The sequence below is a fragment of the Astatotilapia calliptera genome, chromosome 23, assembly GCF_964374335.1.
Source record: "Astatotilapia calliptera chromosome 23, fAstCal68.1, whole genome shotgun sequence".
NCBI classification, from domain to species: Eukaryota; Metazoa; Chordata; class Actinopteri; order Cichliformes; family Cichlidae; genus Astatotilapia; species Astatotilapia calliptera.
The window spans coordinates 29696911-29718401 of record NC_137443.1 but is presented as its reverse complement, the minus strand read 5'-3'; the positions used below and the strand labels follow the sequence as shown (position 1 = coordinate 29718401).

General features: G+C 38.8%; 1 long non-coding RNA gene across 1 annotated transcript; it reads left to right on the top strand.

Moving 5' to 3' along the window:
• Positions 1–13152: 13152 nt before the first annotated feature.
• On the top strand, positions 13153–14102 carry LOC145424117 (uncharacterized). Its single transcript, XR_013905086.1, has 2 exons — positions 13153–13275; positions 13854–14102. It is a non-coding gene; the product is annotated as an uncharacterized LOC145424117 (long non-coding RNA).
• The last annotated feature ends 7389 nt before the right edge of the window (positions 14103–21491 follow it).

The following is a 21491-nucleotide window of genomic DNA, read 5'->3' as shown; positions in this document are numbered from 1 at the left end:
AAAAAACAAATGCGAGTCTTACTCATTTTCCAAACGTGCCCCCATTAAACAGTCAGTTCCCTCTGAGGTTCAAACTGAGAGGACATTTCTTCTTTTTCTGAACTTTGAACCCCATTCTCCCGCATAACCTCGTATAACCTTTTCTTTTTCTGTGAAAACTAGAAATCCATCAAAAAAGGAAAAAGAAATTCCACACACGTGGCCACATTTGCAGAATATTTGTTCTCATTTGGACCCTGTAAATTGTTAGATTTCATAGCCACAGAGGAACACGCAAGCAAATCATGACCATTAATTTTAAACACACTAATTCTACAAGACATATTGCCCATTTTATCAGCTTTTCCACTTGGTGTGTGTGTGTCACAAATGGAAACAGGCCCTCGCTGAAGACGGAGACTTGCTTTCTATTAATGTCCTCCCCGTTAACGCGCTGGACTGGCTCTGAAGCAATGATCCATGACACAAATGATTCATGAGAGCGTGACATGTAATGTTTTATATTGCTGCAATGAAACTTTTATAAATGTCACCAAAAAAGGACAGCAGGACTGCCAGGCAAAGCTGTGCTATTCATAGATGTAGATAATGGCGTCAAGGCTAGGATTGGGTGTATCTGGGCAAATTATTAATGAATGATTGCTATAATCCCCCCAGGCAATTTTATGTGAGGGGGGTATCCCTAGTAGAAGGGTAAGAAGAGTTATACACAGGTTCAAATATCAAATCCCACCTGGCAGCATATTAGATCACATTTAATTAGGATACAGATGAAATACCTCTGACATTGTTGCATATCATTGTGGCCTGTTCTTAATATGAGCTGTCACAAAAAAAGGTTGGTGGTTGGAAAAAGAGGGCAGAGGTGTCATTGCAGTAAAAGCTAATATGTATCAATGTCGTCTGAAAGTCCGGAGATTACGTGTACAACCAGTGAACATGAGGATCCAGCAATTTAACATTCCTTTTACAACTAATAATTAAAATAATCTGCCTATATGATGAACACAGTGCAGGCCAGTTAAAGAATAACCATAAAAGACTGAAAGATGAATAACAACTCTTTAGATAAAATTGTGAGTTTGCTGTTTAGGCTCCTTTTAATCTCTATAAAAAGTATATATTCATATAAATATGCAGAATGTTTTCACTTTGAAGTTTAGTCCAAGTATTGAAGTACTGAAGCAAAACATGGACTGCATAGATGTAGACTTGAAATAATCATACATACACTTGTGATGGGCATGACTATCATGGTCATTTTAGCCTTTTAATGATTCATTTAAACTTGCCTTTCTCCAAGGTTGAATGATTGTACAGCATACATCTTTAATGACTTTAAAAAACAAGAATTGGGTGCACAATTATTCATGCAGGCCCAAATCTATACATATGCTCACCTAAATCTTTTAATAAGTGGTGCTGAAATGATCTACAATGTCTTTATTGTCTTAACTTAACAAGGCCTAATAACTTCTAATGTGATCATGACTGAATAAAACTGGTAGTTTCTCTTTTCAGTGTAAAAAGGATTTATTAGACATCGCTCACTGGATTGACTAATACTGGGAATAGGAAAGTTCAAGAAACTGAAGATCTAAGAATGAGAGAATTTCAGACTCCAAGATCATCAGTGTAAACAACTGTACATAAATAGAAGTTATTAGGTTGTGTCAATATTTAACCAAGATCTGGAAGAAGACTCAAGCTGTCTATCAATGCATTTTTGTAAAGTGTGGCTCAGGGTGAAATAATGGCCTTGCTGAAAATCATTTAACCTGAAACAGCCACCGCGGGGGAAAAAAAGTCAAATTTGATATGAAAAAAGACAAAGACCATAAGAAAAAGTAGAAAACGAAGATGGAGGGCAAGGAGCACTTGATCTGTCAGCTCAAGATGAGACTCAATGCAATATGTGTTAATGGACAAACTTTGGAGTGTAGGCTAAGTGATAACATCCAATAATATAATACTAAATGGTCTGAGAAAGTCCTAAAGTTGTTCACAAACACTGAACAAATTTTCTCACAGCTGTGAGAAAAATTCATACTTTTTATGCACAGTTTCGTCCATATACACTTTGTGAATGAGGCCCACTGCAGTGTTAGTTATGTGCTTATGTTGTTGATACTGAACAGAGTATTTAAATGCCTGTGGAGCCACTTTGCCTCATTATCATATCATTCTGCAATGCATTGCAATATATCTGTTATAAGCCAATATCAGCTGATAATAACTGCCAGCTAATATATCAGCCAGGATCAAGCCAGCAAGAGCCGTGAAATATGATCTAATCAGAATCACACAGTCCTAGTAAGGTAGATTATGAGGTGAGTGCTAAAGTCTGATAAATAACACCTATGCCAAAAAAGTTTTGCTTGCGACCTTTAACTTTCTTGCTTGTTTAGTCATGAATATTTAAATTAGAAAAATACTAATGGCTCTAAGTTTTCAGGGACTTCACAAACCACAGACGGCACCAGCCTGGAGAATAGAGACTACCACATGAGACAACTTGTAAGCAATTAATGAAACTCAGTAAAAAGTGTAAGCTTTTTTATAAATGAACTTAAATGCTTTTAACATAACTTCAGGCAACTAATCATTCAAAGGGTGCTGTGCCTACAAGGTCAAAAAGTCCTGTTTAGCTATGCATGCAACTCCAAAAAGTCAGCTTTTCATGAGATAAGAAACAACCCACTTTTCTGAGTCGGTATAATTAACTTTAATGTGATTTAAGTTTTAGATGTAGGAACATACGATTAACACATATCTTAAAGGAAGACACATAGTGTGCACTGAATGAAAGTCACAGGTTTCTGAAAACATTTCCTTTATACTGTTACACATTCTCTGATAAATCAAGTCCAAGTTTAACATACAATCACAATCCTACAGTGGGGAAAAAAGGTTATGTAAGAGATTTGAAGGTTGCATGGTTGTTAGTGACAGATGGGCTGGATCTGACAGAAATTTCTATTCCAGAAACTGCAAATGTATTGGAATTTTCTGGAAAAAGGGAAAATACCAGTGTGATTCTGGAGGAAAATACCTCGTTGATGCCAAAGGTCAGACAAGAGCTGATAGGACAGCAACAGTAACTAAAATAACCATTCATTACAACCAAGGAATACAGAAGAGCATCACATGGGCTCAGCAAAATGGGATAACAGACAATTGGAAAGGTGATGCCTGGGGTGATGTCTCTAATTTCTCCTACAACAATCAGATAGTAGGGCGAGAATCTGGTGTAAAAAAAAAAACCCAACAACGTGAAACTGTGCTTCAGGCTGATGGTGGTGGTGTAATGGTGTGGGTGATATTTTCTTGACACATTGTGGGACCCTTAGTAGATGTACCCATCTTCTGACTCCAGGGGATCGCCACGTCACCAAGCTCAGATCATCTCAAACGGCTTTCTTGAACCTTTTACTGTGGTCTCATGTCCTCCACAGTCACATGATCTTAATCCAAAGAAGCACCCTTGGAATGTGGTGGAACAGGAGATTCTCATGCTGGATGTGCAGCAGACGAATCTGCAAAACTTTGAGATGCTGTCATATCAATATGGAACAAAATCTCTGAGGAATGTTTCCAGCACCTTGTTGAATCTGTGCCATGAAGTATTAAAGCAGCTTTGATGGCAAAAATAGGGGTCCAACCCAGTACTAGCAAGGCATACCCAATAAAGTGTCTGGCGAGCATATATTATATACACCTTATAATGATCATATGATGGTACAGTTGGGAATAATGAACTTTAACACTGATTTGAAAATAAGGTTTGATGCTCTCAAAGTTGCGCCACTTACAAAGGATGGCATTTTTTAATATAGGAAACACTCAGAATCAATTATGTAACAGCTCAACGATATCCTTCAAAGGGAGAAACATCAGCATGGCCCAAAAACTCAGATGTCTTTTTTAATTTTCTGTTATTTGACCTGTGAAAAAAGCTTCTGTTTTGCAAAGCTGAATCTGCATTCTTTTCCTTGGAAAAAAGAAAAATCTGAGCTTCATCCATGAGAGCCGATGAGTCACAGATTGACTTTATGAACCCCCTGAATGTTTTGAACTCTTCTCATTCAAATGAGCTTTCTTTAATTATACCACCACCTCTTCTTTTTTTAAGACAGAAAGTGTGCTTGCATCCCTGTAAGATCTCCTCTGGCGAATTCACTGTATCCACAAAAGTTGGTCTGCCTTCCTTCCTCTGACAGCACAGAAGAGGAGCTCCAGTTTTTTCCTTTTGATGATTTCTTGGCTCTGGTGCTCATGTTCGCAAATCTAGGCTAAGATTACAAAAATAACACATTAATTCTGCTACAGATGGATTTCCTTTCACTCCCATAAGTGCCAAAATAAATGCATATGGGCATTTATTTTGATTCAGATGTGAAATGTGCCGATTTCTTTTTAGAGAGTAGTTTTAATATTAATCTGGTGTTTTGACATTTACCTGCAGCTCTAACTTAAAGCCAAACTCACATTTTGGATTTAAAACACGCATTATCTAGAGCTTTTTTCCATTTAATATTTAAAAAAAAATGCTGAGAGAAAATAAACAACGTAGCTAATCAAGGTTGTGCAGGAAAGCGGAGTTTGATTACTCTTTTTAACAAACATGATGCTTCAATGTCCTTGAGCAAAAAGCACCAAATCACAACGGTGCTCATCCATGACCCCAGTCTGCACAGGTCAAAACTGGTAATGAAAATGCATTTGCACACCATCACAGGTTCCACAATACCTGGCCAATTTCCCCAAGTTGACTGGCAATGTAATGAGATGGACGGTTGACTCTCATATTGTTACTATAAACAAGGGCACTTGTTTTTGCCAAGTTATTCAATCTGCATAGCTCCAATTATTTATAATTAGCGTGTCATTTGTGCCCCAGGGCACAGCGACACTGGTAATTACAAACCTCATTTTACAAGAAAGCGTCATCCAAGTATCTCTGCACTGTTGCTGAGAACTGCTTTCAAGCTTTTATTTAGAGGCAGAGAAATATGATATTAGTGCTGATCTGCTTTTTACATCTTCCTTTGAGTCATGTTTGAAGATTTTCCTCACACAGAAAAGAAAAAAAAAAACGGCTTGCTGAAAAGACAACAAGAACACCTGCCACAGTAAATACTTTTTGTATTAACACTGATTTGTCATTCTGTGCTACAGCTGGTTCGTACAGGCATGTCCTCAGAGAGTTTTATAGATAAAGCACAGAAAATAAGAGAGTCTGCAGCCATGCTAGCAACTCTGTGTACCTGCACTTTGGCCACAGCAGTCCTATTGGAGCTACCATAATTACCAATTTCAATTTTCCTGTTACAAATGCAAAATTGGAATTTTTCTGAATAATATGAACATCCAAGGAAAAGCAAGCACTTTTTACACTGGGCAAAGTCATCTGCTAAAAGCAGTACGCTGAAATGTACTGAATACATTTTGCATCTTAGGGAATAAATGCCAAAATATGGACACGTTCTATATTAAGCCCTTACAAATTTATATCTATATTTGTATAGATGCGAATTTGTTTCAGAATATGTTTAAATGAAACCTATTATGATATAGTCATTTGAAAAACTAAGTATGCTCCACTCAGCAGCTAGTAGAACCACTTTTAGCAGCAATAACTGGAAGTAATGGTTTTCTGTAAGACTTTATCGGCCTCTCATATCACTGTGGAGCCTTTGTCGCACATTCTTTTTCTCTTCCCAGTGTTCCTTCAGTTCAGTGAGGTTTCCGATCATTCATTTATGCACAGCATTTCAGTCAGGTTGAGGTCTAGACTTTGACTGGGCTGTTGCAACACTTTGATCCTTTTTTTTTTCAGCTATTCTGTTGTAGATTTGCTGCTGTGCTTGAGATCATTGTCCTGCTCAATGATTTAGTTTCAGCCAAGATTTAGTTATTTGACAAACAGCCTCACATTTGACTCTAAATGACTTTGGTGTACAGAGGAGTTCATGGTAAATTCAACGAATGCAAAGTGTCGAGGTCCTGTGAGTGCAAAAAGCCCAGATCACCACCGTGCTTCACAGTTGGTTTGAGGTGTTTTCTCCACTTTGGTGTTGTCCCCTTTATCTTCTGATTTGTTCAAATGCAACTTTGGAAACCAAAGCATTTTCAGAGAGATGAGATTTTCTCCAGAGAACTTTTTAAATACAAGCCACAATTGTTCTGTCTTTTTCTAAATGTACCGTCATGAATTTTAACTTTTAACATCCTAACTGAAGCCTGTAGATCCTGAGATGTAACTCTGGGATTCACTCCTGTGAGTATTATACAGTCTGACTTTAAACTGAATTTCTCATTCCTGGGAAGCTTGTGGCATTGAGCTAACACAAACTTGAATGCTCCAGACCAGCAAATAATGATTCAGCAAATAGTTTGCTATCTGATCAGTGCAACATTATTTGGAGAAAGGTAGCACTTGTATCTCCTTGTTTTGTCTTTACTTGCTCAAAACCTTTTTTGCTAAGGTGTTGATGTTTAGCACGTTAGTGCTACTTAATGTTAAGCATGTTCACCATAAAAGTTTTGTATGGAAATATGGGGAAAAAATGACTATGGGCACATAGTAAGAATAATTTATACTTCTTTTATTATCTTAGTTTCGTATGTTAGCTTACTGCCTTTTTCTAATTAGCACTAACCAGTGAATAGTTAAGTACAGTAACCTACAAAAAAGGAACTCATAAATAGTTTGTTTTTTAATCATTTTGTTTTTTTGTTTTCTTTTTCTTTTTTTAAGCCTCAAAAACTGAGCTTTCGGATATGTTGAGGATCCAGTTATACTTAATATGATTTGAGAAAGCAAACAATGAGTAAAAGTAGGATTCAAATTTAGTCTAAGATGAGTGCTGAACTCTAGCTTTCTGCTTCTGTTTGTTTATGACTTCTCTTAAACCTTTTTGCTCCCACTCCTGTGAGCTGCTTTGTTTCAGGAACACTTCTGTACTATGGTTTTTAATACAGTGGAAACAAATGACTGCTGTGATCGCATTACACAAAATGAAATTCTTACATAATGGTGGGACTAGATTGCAATTCAGACAATCAACAAAGTGCAACAGTTCATTCTGATGTTCGCTTAAATATCTCTAGTACATCTCAAGAAAGGCAGCTATTAAAGGACATTTAAAAAAAACAAAAACATTAATAGTTGCTGGGAAATTTCAGCCTGGACCAAAGTGGTTGGATAACTGACTAAAACCTACATTACCGTCCCTGAAGCTGTGCCACTAGCATACTAATCAGTCTGCTACTTTCACAAAATCATTGCTGGATTATGAAAGCTCTTGAATCCTCTGAACTGAAGTACTACAGGATATAACCCACCCAGACAGACAAGACTCAGACCATAACATATTTATGCATAAACAACATTTCTAGCAGCTTTTGCACAGCAAGTCATTTCATATCAGAATTATGGAGGTAACCAGTTCTTCTCTGTTGGCCAAAACGAGTTCTGAAATAACTCAAGGACTCTGACAAAAGATTTATTTATCAGCCCACAAAAACGAATTCAATTTTAATAAAACATTTACAAAAGTCAAATAAACCCCTTTAAGGGTGTAGGCAACAGACCTGAACATTAGGGTCACAGACATTTTTAAGCTGCCACTGAAATGCAGCTAAAACATTAATGAAATAACATTCAACAAGTATCCATGTTCAAGCAATTAGCTTGAGTCCTATTAACTCCTCAGAGTGGTTTATGCAATGGGAGGTTGATATAACTACTTGGAGTATTTGGGAGGTTTAAAAAAGTGCAGGTCCTTGAGCCTTGAGTTTGTTGTAGCTAATTATTCATTAACACACAATTGCCTTCAATTTGCATTATCAAAACGTGGACGGTTTTTGTGTTAGTTTTTCTACAAGTAGCAGCTTACCTCACATGCTGTCTCCTATCAGTTTCTACAATGTACATCCACAAACCACTCCTGTTAAAGGGAAATTGCCACTCCCATAAAATAGACAGCTATAGTTTCCAATGAATATGAAACAAGTGCAGCTTTCAGCAACAATGGCAGACTGTGGCTACGACATGGCAATATAAAGGATGGATGGAAATAGCTGTCTGTATGATGAAAGGAACGAGATCACTTTACTTTGTGGTGCTTTTTTAATTATGTCTATTTTCAGATTTGACAAATTTGATTTTGATGGGATTTTGGTATTTAGTTACACAAGCTCATTTTTTGTACCCAAACCCCAGCTTGTAACACTTGCAGTGTTTTTTGCCACGAGCCATATTGCTCCAGAGTAACACAGACCAAACTTTGCACTCCAGGGAGTCATCAGTAAGCAGTGCAACTAGAGGGAAGACTTTGGGGAACAACACGGCACAGCTTTGTTGACAATCAGCACAGAAACAGATTGTCATGTGTCTGTTTTGTTTTGCTTCGTCAGGCTCACTGTGAACACATGCATGTTACACCCCTGTGATTAGTGCCTCAGTGTGAGGCCTGCCCATCTTTTGTCTTTCATTTGAATGAATGAATGAAAAGTTTCTTTGATCTTTTCATTTATGAGTATGAAGGACTTCTTTTTCCTCCATAATATCAGAAATATGAAATATGTATTCAGCAAGGATTCCTATTGAAGGAGCTCTAAACATGAAAGAAAATAAACTATTCAAACACCTCAAAGGTGAAAAGGAGCAGAACTCTTTCAGACAACCAACTCAACATGTTGTTCTGTGACAGCAAATTGTCCAATCTGTATTACCACAAATTGAAATACAAAGCTAAGAGCTTCTCCTGTTCACATAGTCTGCGTACGTCCTCAGCAAATAAATAAATAACAGCCCTCTGGATTTGGAAGCCTCATTGTCAGATCGCTCTCCAAGAGACCTGGCAAGTGTTTCACCCAGAGGCTGTACTTTTTTTATTTAGCCATGCCTCTGTTCATGGTTGATCTAATTCGTGCCATAGCAAAAGGCTGAAAAGGTGTCAGCCAGGATGAGTTTTGACTGGCAGGTGGAACAAAATGATGAGGTAAAAGCAAGAAAGAAGTATTTTACTATTTCACTCCCAGAAAACTCTGAATTATTCATACAAGGCTGGAGAAGTTTTAGCCATGAGGCACTTTGTAAGCATTTTTTTTTTCCTTTGACACAAGAGGCCAGTCAAGAAGAGGTCACCGTTAGATAGACCACTCAACAAGCCTTTGGACTCCCCACTGGGCTCCACAATCTGTCCATTTTTGAATTTGCTCGCAATTTTGGCTTTTAGAAATTTTTTTTACAGAAAGTGGAAACTTTCTACATGTACTCTACTGAAAACAGTTAATGAATTTAGAAATCTTCAAACCTCTGTCAGGGCTGATTAACTCCTTTGAACATCAGTTGTTTTTAGTAAGCTGCCTTTTGCTGAGTCCTAAAAAACCTTGCTAAAGGCAGTGCCAGTCATTTTACAAGTGCTGATCCTCCTTCTCCTAAGCGGATTGCAGGGGGATGTTTTGACGTTTTGCCAGCTTCGGTCAGTGATAAGGTTGACCCGGTCATCTCACAGCAAGCTTCTGCACAACACTGTCTTTTCTTCAGAGAATAAGACAACACAGCCTGCCCTTAATGGATGCCCTCACACAGGCAAGCACAGTCCTGTCTTGTGACAGCAACTGCACAAAAGAAGAAGAATATGAAACCCTTTTTTTTCCCCAAGCATGTCTTGATTTTCACTTCATTTCTGACAGTGCAGTAGATTTTTTTAAAAGGCGCTGTGTGGCTTCTCTTTGTAGCAGCTATAAAAGCTACTGATAATAGATCAAAGAAGATGTTAAGCCTCAGAAAATCACATTGTGACACTTCACAGCAAACAATACTTGAGCTCAGACAGAAAAGGTGTGCACCAGCATTTCTCATCTCCCCTCCTTTGTCTTATTTCTTCCTTTATTAAATTAGAAATTACAAATAACCATCTTTGCTCCAGCACTAAGATTTTATAACCAGTTGTCCAGCAATTTGGTCCAGTTTACATAGTCATTTTGAGAGTTAGTATGCTGAGAAAAATGTGAAATCTCAATGGCTCAGACAAAAACCAGAGCGTGGGTTACTTGCTTTTAGTTTTTATTTAATTCAAAGGCAAGCAGAGAAAACACAAGCTTTCAATGCTCAGCAGTACATTCTCTTGGCAAGTGACACTAATAATGGCCTTGTGCAGCGACGTCTGTCAACTCTGCATTCTCCGCAATGAAATAAGTTCTGTACAAAGAAACATGTCTCCTGCTTTTTTGAATGCAGCCAGCACCATCTAATTTGTCCAATTTTTACCACTGAAAGGGTACCAATTTATAGAGCCGGGTGAGGAATTTTCAATTTAGCTGAAATCACATTGAGACTTCGCCCGAGGGACAGGAAACTCAACCCTCTAAAAATGCTGAACAGATGATAGCATCCTCACTGTCATGATCCTGGGTCCTTTTGACCCAGCGTTTTGTGTTTTCTCTTCGAGATTTTGGTTCTGTTCTCCTCTAATTGGTGTTTACCCTGTTCCCCCCCGTGTGTTCCTGTTTTATTGTGAAGGTCTGCGTCTTATGTGAGTGTTTTCAGTTTGCCTCCCTGGTCTCGTCATGTTAATCACTCCCAGCTGTGTCTCCCACCTGTGTGTAATCTCCCTGTGTTCTGAGTGTATTTAAGTTGTATTTTCTGTCTTAGTAATCGCTGGTTCGTCTGTGTTGTTTCCCCTCGGTCTCCCTGCGTCTTCCCGTATGTATTTCCCCCGGACCTCCCTGCATCCTCGTTTCTGGTTTGTGTTATTAGTTCTACCCAGTTTAGGTTTTCCTGTTTCATGGTACCCACACCATTGCTGTTTGTATTTTCGGTTGTCAAACACTCATCTGCACCAGAGCTGCCGCATTTTGGGTCCTAATTCATATTCCACACGGCTTGCCCCGGCAAACCGTGACACTCACAGAGGCATGTGAAACAGATCATGGAAGCACTGTAGGAAAAATGGGCCATCGTTGCTTGAAAGTGACAGCACAGTCAGTGGAGTAATTAATACTGAGCTGACTGCTGTGTAAGTTTGTTCTCCTGTACTGACTTTAAAGTTTATTCTTGATCAAGACAAATGAATAAAGTATTTGGGGCTCACTGTTGTCACGTGACTCATTTCCTTCTAGCCAATGACAACTGAGCAAAAACCCCTCTTCCAAGGCAGACCTTTGGCTCTGCCTCCAAAACATGGTGGTCTACAGTATTACCAAAGACAGTCACTGACAACATCAATGTCAGGACTGTTACTACAACCCTTTTCCACAAAGCAACCATTAAAAAAGCAGCATGAAATGATGTGCTGAATAAGACACCAATGCTTGCCAAGGCAAACCCAACGGGATGGGTTGGAGGTAAATTGTTAGGGATTTAAGAGTTATGGGAGTAGAAAGCATGGTTAGTAATTAATATCTTAGAGTTTAAATTCATCAGGTTTAATGAGTTTGCCCACAGTCACACAGGCCTAGAGATCGGTCAGCAAAACCCTTCAACAATCAACCATCACTCAGTAGGAAGAAATGTGTATTCTCAGGTTAGTGGGTGCCAACACTTTTTAATTTGACATGTTTATCTACTTTTTACTTTTTCTGTATGTATATAATTAGTCGCAGCAATAAAATGAATCAAGAGCTAAATGATTCATTTATGCGGCATGTGTAACTGATGTTGGCATTGCTGACAGTAATTACTGACTATTTTTGATAAGGTTAATTTGGAAAATAGGAAATGTTTAATGACCCATCATAATTTATTGTTGAAAAAAAACAAAAAAACCCAGAAACAAATAAAGCACCCAGGACAGTGACCGCCACCATTTTTTTTGTTTTTGCACTTCCCTGTCATAAATAATATATGTAAATTAATTATATACTGATAAATCTCAGGTGGAAATGTGCATTTTAATTCTTTTTTCTTCTTGTTTTGCTAATTATGTTCAAAATTACCAAGAAAAAATGGAAGAAGTCATGAGGTGAATGCAGTACACTACACACCCATATGAAAAAGATTCATATAAACTGAAGGTACTTTTAACTAGACCCATATTTCCCAAGAGGTCGCCACAGCATATGGATCTACATATTTCTAGATCAGATTTAATTCTGGTTTAATTTGTCATTATAGTCCACAAAAATAAGTTTCAGCTTCATAGTCTGCACACATACTCTTCCACAGTGGTGCACTGCTTTAAAGAAAAACCAAATTTTACACAATAAATACCGACGATAAACCCACACTGTTATTTAGCTGTCAAGCCAGATGATTTGAAAACCAGCATCTATGCACAGGCCATTAGGAAAGTCAGATTTACAACACATCATGACAAGAGAGTCAACCAATGAAACCAAGAAAGCAGAAGTCTAAAAGTATTTTGCACTGATTAGAATTTGTCTGTGTCAATCCAGCTAAACTTTGGTCATCTCACTGTACTGTGTGTCCTTCCATGTGTCAGTGTGTCATTTGCAGAACATGCAGCAGAATAAAGTCAAAGCTGTCGCACCTCTTTGCAGCTAGTGTGGGAATGTGAGCATTAAACACTCAATAAAGTTTAAAAATAATTGATAGATTGTTAAAAATGTTAGAAAAAGTACAAAGTTAAAAAGAAGAATTTTCTGAAACTGACCAAAGCCAGAGCAAAAGTCTAACAAAAAAGTGCAAAACAAAAGTCTATGAAAGGCACTGAAGCTCAGGAGACAGTTCTTAAACCTTTCAGGGGGCCGACCCGAAGGGTGACGGCACAAAAGTCCACAGTTCATTAGTTCGGGGGGCCGACCTAAAGCTGACTACACTGACATAGGACACTGACCTTCAAAATAAAACAGGAAACATGAGACGTAGACAAGGCAATATAAACTTGACAGGGAGAGGGAAACTTAAATACAGGGGTAGAAAACACAAAGAGAAACTAATAAACAAATTAACTTAGCTACACAGCAAATTCAAAAGTGTTAAATTTTTTGGTGTTAATAGTCTCCTTGCAAAAGTAGAGTTAATTTTACTCTAAGCAGAGTCACATTCTTTTAATGTAACTCTGAGGTGTAAAATGATAGTAGTTAAAATCGAGTGTTAAAAATGAGTGTTTCTCTGTCAAATCTGGAGGTGTTACAATGGAAACATTAACTCCTGACCTCTTAACTCTGAACTCCTAGAGGGGCTATGACACCAATAGAGTGAATTCACAGACTCCGCCCCCAGCACGGCTCCAATCGAAGCTGAAGTGAAGCCGTTTCAGAACATTTTGCTCTACATATTTGAGTTGTTTGCCATGCTTGGTAAGTCATTTTTTCAAAGATTGTTTCAATTATTATTATGAGCTTTTACTTCTGTGGCTCTTTGGAGTTGAGACAAAGCTGTGTGAAAGGCATTAGCCGTGTTGCTCGGTGATAGCATAATAATCTGTTTTAGCTAGCTGAAAGGTATTGTTTGCGGGCAAATACCACAGCCTTGAAAAAAAGCTTGCATGTGAATTTTCAGTCAAACTTTTGGTCAAATACACCTAAAACAATGTCTATAATGTGAAATGTTGGTATAATGGTGCTACTTGAAGCCTGAAAACGATCGCCCATAAAAAAAAACGAGCAAACAGCAATAACTGATGTCCTGACTCGATTCTACGTTAGCATAGATCCCTTCAGAGATTTGTGCACACGGTTTAGGTAAAAATGAAAAAGGTTGACGTTTTACATTTAGTTCAGTATTACCTGTTGCCTGTGTCTTTGTCTTTTGGGAAAATACTTTACACAAGTAATGGCTCAAAGAGGATTCCTTTTTTTTACTGTGCTGCAATTGTTTACTGGATTATTTGTGCCATTAATTAGTGTCAACTAATTTTTATTCAATCTCTGCACAGGATATGCTTGTGAAGATGGAATATGGGGGAGAGCAGAAGTGCGCTGAAGTTCCACAAAGTGATGAATGAAGGACATGCATATTGTATTGAAGAAATAAGTGTTGAGAATGCTGTTATTTGCATTTACTATGTCAGACCTTTTGATAAACAAAATTCTAATGAAAGTGAGAACATGTATACTGTTACATCTTTCAGAAAATGTTTTGAAATTGTGGTGCACAGTTCAGAATAAATGTTTTTCAAAAACCATTGCATCTTTTTAGTAAATGTTTATTTCCAAAAGAAATTTCTAGAAGTTCAGAACAGTAAAATTCCTGCTTTTTAGAATGAATTAGAAGATAACTCTTACGTAGTTAAACTAAAATACTCTTTGAGAGTTAATATATAAACTCTTAACACCAAGTGTTAAATTATCAACTCCAGACAGATTTGGTGTTTAACACTAAATCAGAGTTAATGTACCAACTCTCCAAAAAGAGTTAAATTAACACTCTCTGGTGTGGACCCATATAGACACTTTAATAGTGTTGAAATCAAATCCGACAGTGTTAATTTGGACATGCTGGATTTGCTGTGTACCCTAAAGAACTTAAACATAACATCCAAATAAACTAAAACTCAAAACGCTGGGTCAACAGACCCAGGAATGTCACAAGTACAGACTTGGAGATGCGTTTCAAAGTGGCTTGCATATCCACAGTAAATATATGGGCAGGCTAAAACAGCTTAACAACCATATAAGAGATTTATCCATTGAAAGTGTGAAAGAGTACCTTAGGCACTGGCTGAAATGGGCTTGCAGTGAGATCAGCTTATCTTCCAGGACTGTAGCTCAGCTTGTCTTTGTGCCTGGCCCAAACTATAATTCAATCTTTAGTAGTGGACACACCAAGCACTGGCCAAAGAGTACCGAAGCATGCTACTTGGGACCCCCCAGCATTAGGCCCGTGTTTCTTTTATTCTAAATTTACAGCTCAGGGCTTCATGCAATCATAGGCTGAGGCTTCGGGGTTTTATACACAACTTAAACAACAACCAACATCAATTCTAAAAATTTATATACATACATACATACAAAAGTCTGAAAAACACATTCATCTTTTTAAATCCACATAAATTCTTGCACATTGCTTCTGTTATGTCAGGTGACTCATGCCAAGTTAACTTAATAAAGGAGGTGAATTTTACAGAAAGCCTGTGTCCTTGGTGGGTGCAGCTTGTGTTAGTCTTTTGCCATGCTGATTGATAGTGGCAGATGCTAATTCTATTGCAAATGATGCTATTATTCAGGGGCTCAAATTGAATTACTTCATCCATTGGATCTGCTTAACGTTGTCCCCATGGAGAGTTTAGAAACCAGTGTAATCTCCCCTACTTGCTCACAAGTTCCGTTTGTCATATCTGGCCTCTGGCTGCATTTTGGTCATTGCAGCACTGTTGCAATGAAAGAGAAAAAAGGGTTTTTTTGTGAATCACGGTGCACTTGTATGTCTAATCAACACTAGGGATGGGTACCGGTGTCCGGTGCCATGATGGCACCGGTTCTGACATAAACGGTAGTAACCAGACCGAAAAGCAGCGCACATTTCGGTGCTTTATTTCGGTGCTTTTTTTTCCTGAGCTGTGATATACTTTAGATTCTAGCCAATCATTTTACGTTTCCGAGGATAGTAGGCGGGGCCAGGTACGTATGTTCTGTTAGAGCAGAGCTACAGATTAAAAATGTCCAAGGCGAAACGGTCAAAAGTCTGGCTGTACTTCATAGCAAAATATGCAAACTCAGCAGCCTGCAACAAGTGCTTTAAGCTGATACTGTGATACTGTCAAAGGAGGTAACACCTCAAATCCGATGAAACACCTGGCAACGCATAGCGTTTTTTTTAAAAGCCCAGAAATGCGCCGTATTTGATAGCTTGCTGCGAGACCTCACACCGAGCACATCTACTGCGGGTGGGTTGCCTGTTATGCAACATCCCCCAAAAACACGAAGAGGAGAGTCCTGGCCCCTAGCCCTGCCAGTGTAGCAGAAATGATGACGGATGATGATGCAGCAGCAGCCGTTCTTCTCTGCGTGAGTAGCTAATTTACGTTGAGTAGGCTAACCACGTTATTACATTAATGCATGTAAGGTGAACTAGCAAACATCATCATAGCTACATGCGGCTGTCTTCTTGTTTGATGGCAGATACTCCCTTCACCCTGGCTAAAAAGGCTAAAATGACCAAAGAAAAAGTGGAAAACAGTTAAACATGAGAGGTTTAGGACAAAGTTTGTGTTTTTTCCATTGTTTAAGCACTGCTTCCAGCCAAGAGTGATACCATATATGCCCCATAGCTGCAGAAAAGGCTAACATTGTTATATTTTTACAAAAAACAGCTGAACATGAGAGGTTTTTGGACCAATTTTGTGTTCTCCATTCTTTAAGCACCGGTTTGAGCACCGTTTGAGCACCGGCACCGTTTCAAAAGTACCGATTTGGCACCGGTATCGGATAAAACCTAAACGATACCCATCCCTAATCAACACAGTGAGGCAGAGGCACATGTTAACAACTATCCAAAAAACTCACAGATTTCAGAGCAACCTTCATTCACGTTGATGTTTGACCCTTTAAATCTGTCCTGTGTTTTTTAAGTTACCCTATTCTGTCAAATACATCTGTAAATACATATATCTATAAAGTAGGCATGTCAATAGTGCATTATTTTAGGCCAAAGTCAAACCTAAACCAGCATTGCCAGCATTTTTTGTTCTTAGGTTTTGCAGTTGTTTTGTGTACGCTGTCTTCATTTACTGTTCAACATGACCAACTAAATGTCAATAACCACTCCTGCTCTGTTTAATAGCACAATTTCACAGACTTGTATGTGAATCTAGAATTTGTTCATAAGTCTAATTATATCAATATCTAATATTGACATTAACATTAGGGTGAACCACAGCACAGAGACGGCTCTCCTAAAGGTTTTAAATGATCTTAGATGTAACTGGGACTCCCAAAAGCTCTTAGTCCTGGTGCTACTGGATCTAAGCGCAGCCTTTGATACAGTAGACCACGCTATTCTTTTAAACAGACTGAAACACATGGTGGGCCTCTCTGGTGCTGTACATAACTGGTTCACTTCCTATCTCTCTGACAGAACTTTTATGGTGAGTATGGATACATGCTCCTCTAAGATCCATAAAATGACATGTGGTGTGCCTCAAGGGTCGGTTCTAGGCCCTGTACTGTTTAATTTGTATATGCTCCCTCTCGGCAGTGTCATCAGGAGGCATGGAGTGAACTTCCACAGTTACGCTGATGACACGCAGCTGTACATCTCCGTGTCTCCTGATGACACCAGACCAATGGATGCCCTTTTTAACTGTATCTTAGATATAAGATCTTGGATGGCAGAAAACTTTTTACAGCTTAACCAGGACAAAACTGAAGTTTTAATCGTCGGTCCCGAGGCTCAGAGAGAGAAACTCTTGTCTAAATTACAGGCATTTTCACTATGTCCTTCGCTACAAGTGAAAAACCTGGGTGTTATTTTTGACTCTGAGCTTGGTTTTATCCCACATGTTAAACATGTAACCAAAATTGGATTTTATCATCTAAAAAATATAGCCAGAGTCCGCCCTATTCTCTCTCGGGCCAACACGGAGATGCTGATGCATGCTTTTATTACCAGTCGCATTGATTACTGTAATGCCCTGCTCTCTGGTCTTCCTAAGAAGAATATTTCAACTTTACAACTTTTGCAAAACTCGGCAGCTTGTGTGCTGACGAAGACCAGAGGGCGGGCCCACATTACACCGGTTTTAGAATCGCTGCATTGGCTCCCCGTGTGTTTCAGGATCGATTTTAAAGTTCTTTTATTGGTTTTTAAATGTCTTAATGGTCTTGGGCCTTCTTATCTCTCAGATCTGCTTTTACCATACGAACCCTCGCGGACCCTGAGGTCCTCTGGTGCTGGCCTTTTAATTGTCCCTAAAGTCAGGACACATACTCACGGAGAGGCAGCTTTTCAGTGGTATGGTCCTCGTCTGTGGAACAGCCTGCCGGAGGAGCTCAGGGCTGCAGAGAACGTACATGTTTTTAAGAACAGGCTCAAGACCCACCTTTTTAATTTAGCTTTTACTTAGCGTTTATTTATTTTATGCTTATTTATTCTATCCTGTTATTCTATTATTAATTTAGACTTTACCTAATATTTGTTGATTTTATTCTTATTCATTTTTTAATCTTCTTACTCTATTTATATTTATATTGTATCCTGTTCTTATTTATTTTATCATTTTACCCTGTATATATCCTATTGTGTCATATCTCCAGTGTTTCCTCAGAGGGCGCTCTCTGCACCGGGGCTGTGATCGACTGTGGCTGCTGGGTCTCTGGGGGTCCTCTCAGCCTGGCTGGGGGGCTCCTTGGCCTCCCTCCTGCTGTGTGCCCAGCCTGGAGGCTGCGGTCTGTGACCGGCTCCCGGTGCAGACGGCTCCCTGTTATAGTGTTTCCTCACTTGGCTCATGCGAGCCCAGCCCAATTTTTACTCTTTAAGTGTGCGCGTGTGTGTATGTGTGTGTGTGTGTGTGTGTGTGGGGGGGGGGGGGGATATGTGTGTATTCACATCATTTATGTTAATGAGAGTGTGGGGAGTGAGTTGGGGGGTGGGGTGGGCTGCTTTTAACTATGTAAAGCACTTTGTGCTACATTTTTTTTTTTTGTATGAAAAGTGCTTTATAAATAAAGATTGATTGATTGATTGATTGATTGATTGAATATCTACACTCAAAAGCAATTGCATTAGGTACACCTGTTTGGTTGCTCATTAATGAAAATATTTAATCACCAAATCACATGGCAGCAACTCAGTGCATGTAGACATGTAAACATGGCCAAGATGACCTGTTTAAGTTCAAACCAAGCATCAGAATGTGGAAGAAAGGTGGCTTTAAGTGACTTGAAATCTGGCATGGTTGTTGAGGTCACACGGGGTGGTCTTAGTATCTAAGAAACGTCTTATCCACTCAGAAAAGAGAAAATCTCCACCGAGTGGCATTTTTCTGGAAGAAATTATCTAGTTAATGTCAGAGGTCAAAGGAGAGCTGATAGTAAGGCAAAAGTAACTAAAATAACCACTTGCTACATTTAAGATATGCAGAAGAGCATCTCTGAATGCACACTGTGCCAATCAGATGGGGTACAGCAGCAGAAGACCACACCAGGTGCCACTCCAGTCTTGATTTCTGCTGCAGTGTTCACATGGTGGGGACAGAAACATGTATTTAAAAAAGTGAAAGCATCCATCCTACCTTGTATGAATGGTGCAGACTGGTCATAGTGGTGGAATGGTGTGAGGGATATTTTTCTTGCCACACTTTGTGCTTCTTAGTACCAACTGAGCATTGTTTAAACACCACAGCCTACCTGAGTATTTTTTTTCTTTTGGAACATGTTCCTCACTTTATCATCACAGCATACCCATCTTCTGCTGACTATTTCCAGCAGGATAACATACAGTGAAACAAAGCTCCAAACAATTGGTTTCTTGAATAGGACTTTACTTAAATGACCTCCACCTTGACCAGATTTCAATCAAACAGAGCACTTTTTAGATGTTGTGGAGAGTCATATCATGAATGTGCAGCTAAAAGTCTGCAGCACTAACGAGCTTGTCTTATGCATATAATACAGTATATTTTTATATTTTTGTACTGTATATCTCTACTTTGGAACCTGTCCTCTGCATTGACGGTGTTATTTTTCTATTTTGTGGCAGTTTTCCATCTAGTTTGTTTTTGCTTTCTCCTGACAGAACTGGGAGTCTCCTAAAAGACTATAACAGTGAGTTCTGGATAGAAATCGCATGTAATAGCACTGAGTGTTTTATGTTCACGTTGCATGTGTTTGTCTCATTGCAACGAATAAGACTAAAAATAAATGACAAAAAAATAGGACAGCAAATTTAATTAACAGTTTAAGATTTTTAAGAGAAACCCATCAAAGCTGTCTGAAATGTGACAGATCAGTTAACAAGTTTAGAGCCGCAAAGGTTCAAACTGTAAATTTTTACACAATTAGGAAAGAAAAATCGAAGAAAGTTGTTGTTGTTGTTTTTATATACAGTATAATGCAAACAAGAGTGAGAGGTTAAATATAGAGAAAAATGTAACTACAGCTTGATTTGTCAAGTGTGGAAGCATAATAATAAAGTGTGATCAAGTAGCTGCGTGGGTCTGAAATATAAGTTTTAATATGCATAATTTGAAGAGGTATTAAAGAGCTCAGAGTGGAGGTAGTTGAGTCCCCCCCCCCCCCCCCCCCCCCCCTGAAATGTTGACACCTCTGTTTCTTAGAGCCATGAAAGAAAAAGGCTAAAGCACTCTGTGGCATTTCACTCTACTTAAATGCCATTTAGGTGATTTTAATTTAACAAACTCAATTAAGATTCACTAAATAAGCAGAATTGTATGGCTGAACAAGTCATGTTTACAGACACGTTGCCAGATCTCTAACACTTCCCACACAGCACAAGTCTGAATTAAATGCAGTCAAAATAACAGATTGGCTACTGCAAGTTCATTAAGTCCTGATGGAGGACATTTTAGTATGCAAACCAATCACAGGAGTCACGTGGGAGGCATTTAAAGTGTTGCAGCCTGATCTTATAGATCCCTCTGAATGTGTTTTTTAACCAAAAACACGATTGGAAATTCCTGCTGAGGTCTAAATGATCAGGCAGCTTATTGGCGATAATGTTTTTAGCTCAAAAACTACTTTCCTAACAGAAGTCCACACACCCATGATACTGCATCCAGCTGTCTATTAACAATATCACTGGATTTAAGCCCCTGGTAAGCATGAAAAAAATATGACTCACTGTAAGGCTGTGTCATTTAGGGGACACATTATCACTGTGAACTACAGGCAACATGGAAGCCACATATTTGGTTGAAAAGCAGTGCCCCGCAGAAATGATGATGCATTTTGAGGCCGGTTTCTGTGCTCTTGATGGATGATACAGAAACACCAGTTAAGGACCATTACTGTGTGAAGCCAATTTTCCACAAGAGCTTTGACATTGAGATCACAGTATGAACTCCAATACAATCCAGAGGCTGTGTGACAGAGAGGTACAACTTAAAACACCACGGTCCCCGCATGGCCTCCGGCAGCTGACGCGCTCCACTTGCGCAAGGGAGTTAAATCCGTGAGGCAGAAATGCTGAGCAATGTTTGCATTAACAAGGTTTAATGCATTAGCCCACGAACAGGTTAATATGCATTCGCAGACTGGAAAATGGATTCATCCCTTATTCTGTGCTAAAACGTGAAATTAAAAGCTCAGCTGCACAAGCACACAGCACGGAAACAAAGAAAGTTACACAACTGCTGTGGTACGAAGATAGAGCTGGTGTAGCAGGTTAAAAGTGCACTAAATGTACAACTAACGGAAATATATTTAAATTACTGTAAATAAGTTAGTATTTAGTTCAGAATGCCTTTCAGCAGAAGATGAAGGAAGTAAATAAAATAATATAATAGCCCATATTGATATTCTATACATTTAAATTCTGTATCAAACGGGCAGTGCAGTGGTTAGCAAGCTGCAAGAAGGCTCTGGGTGAGCTGTCTAGGGTGAGCCCTGCCTCTCAT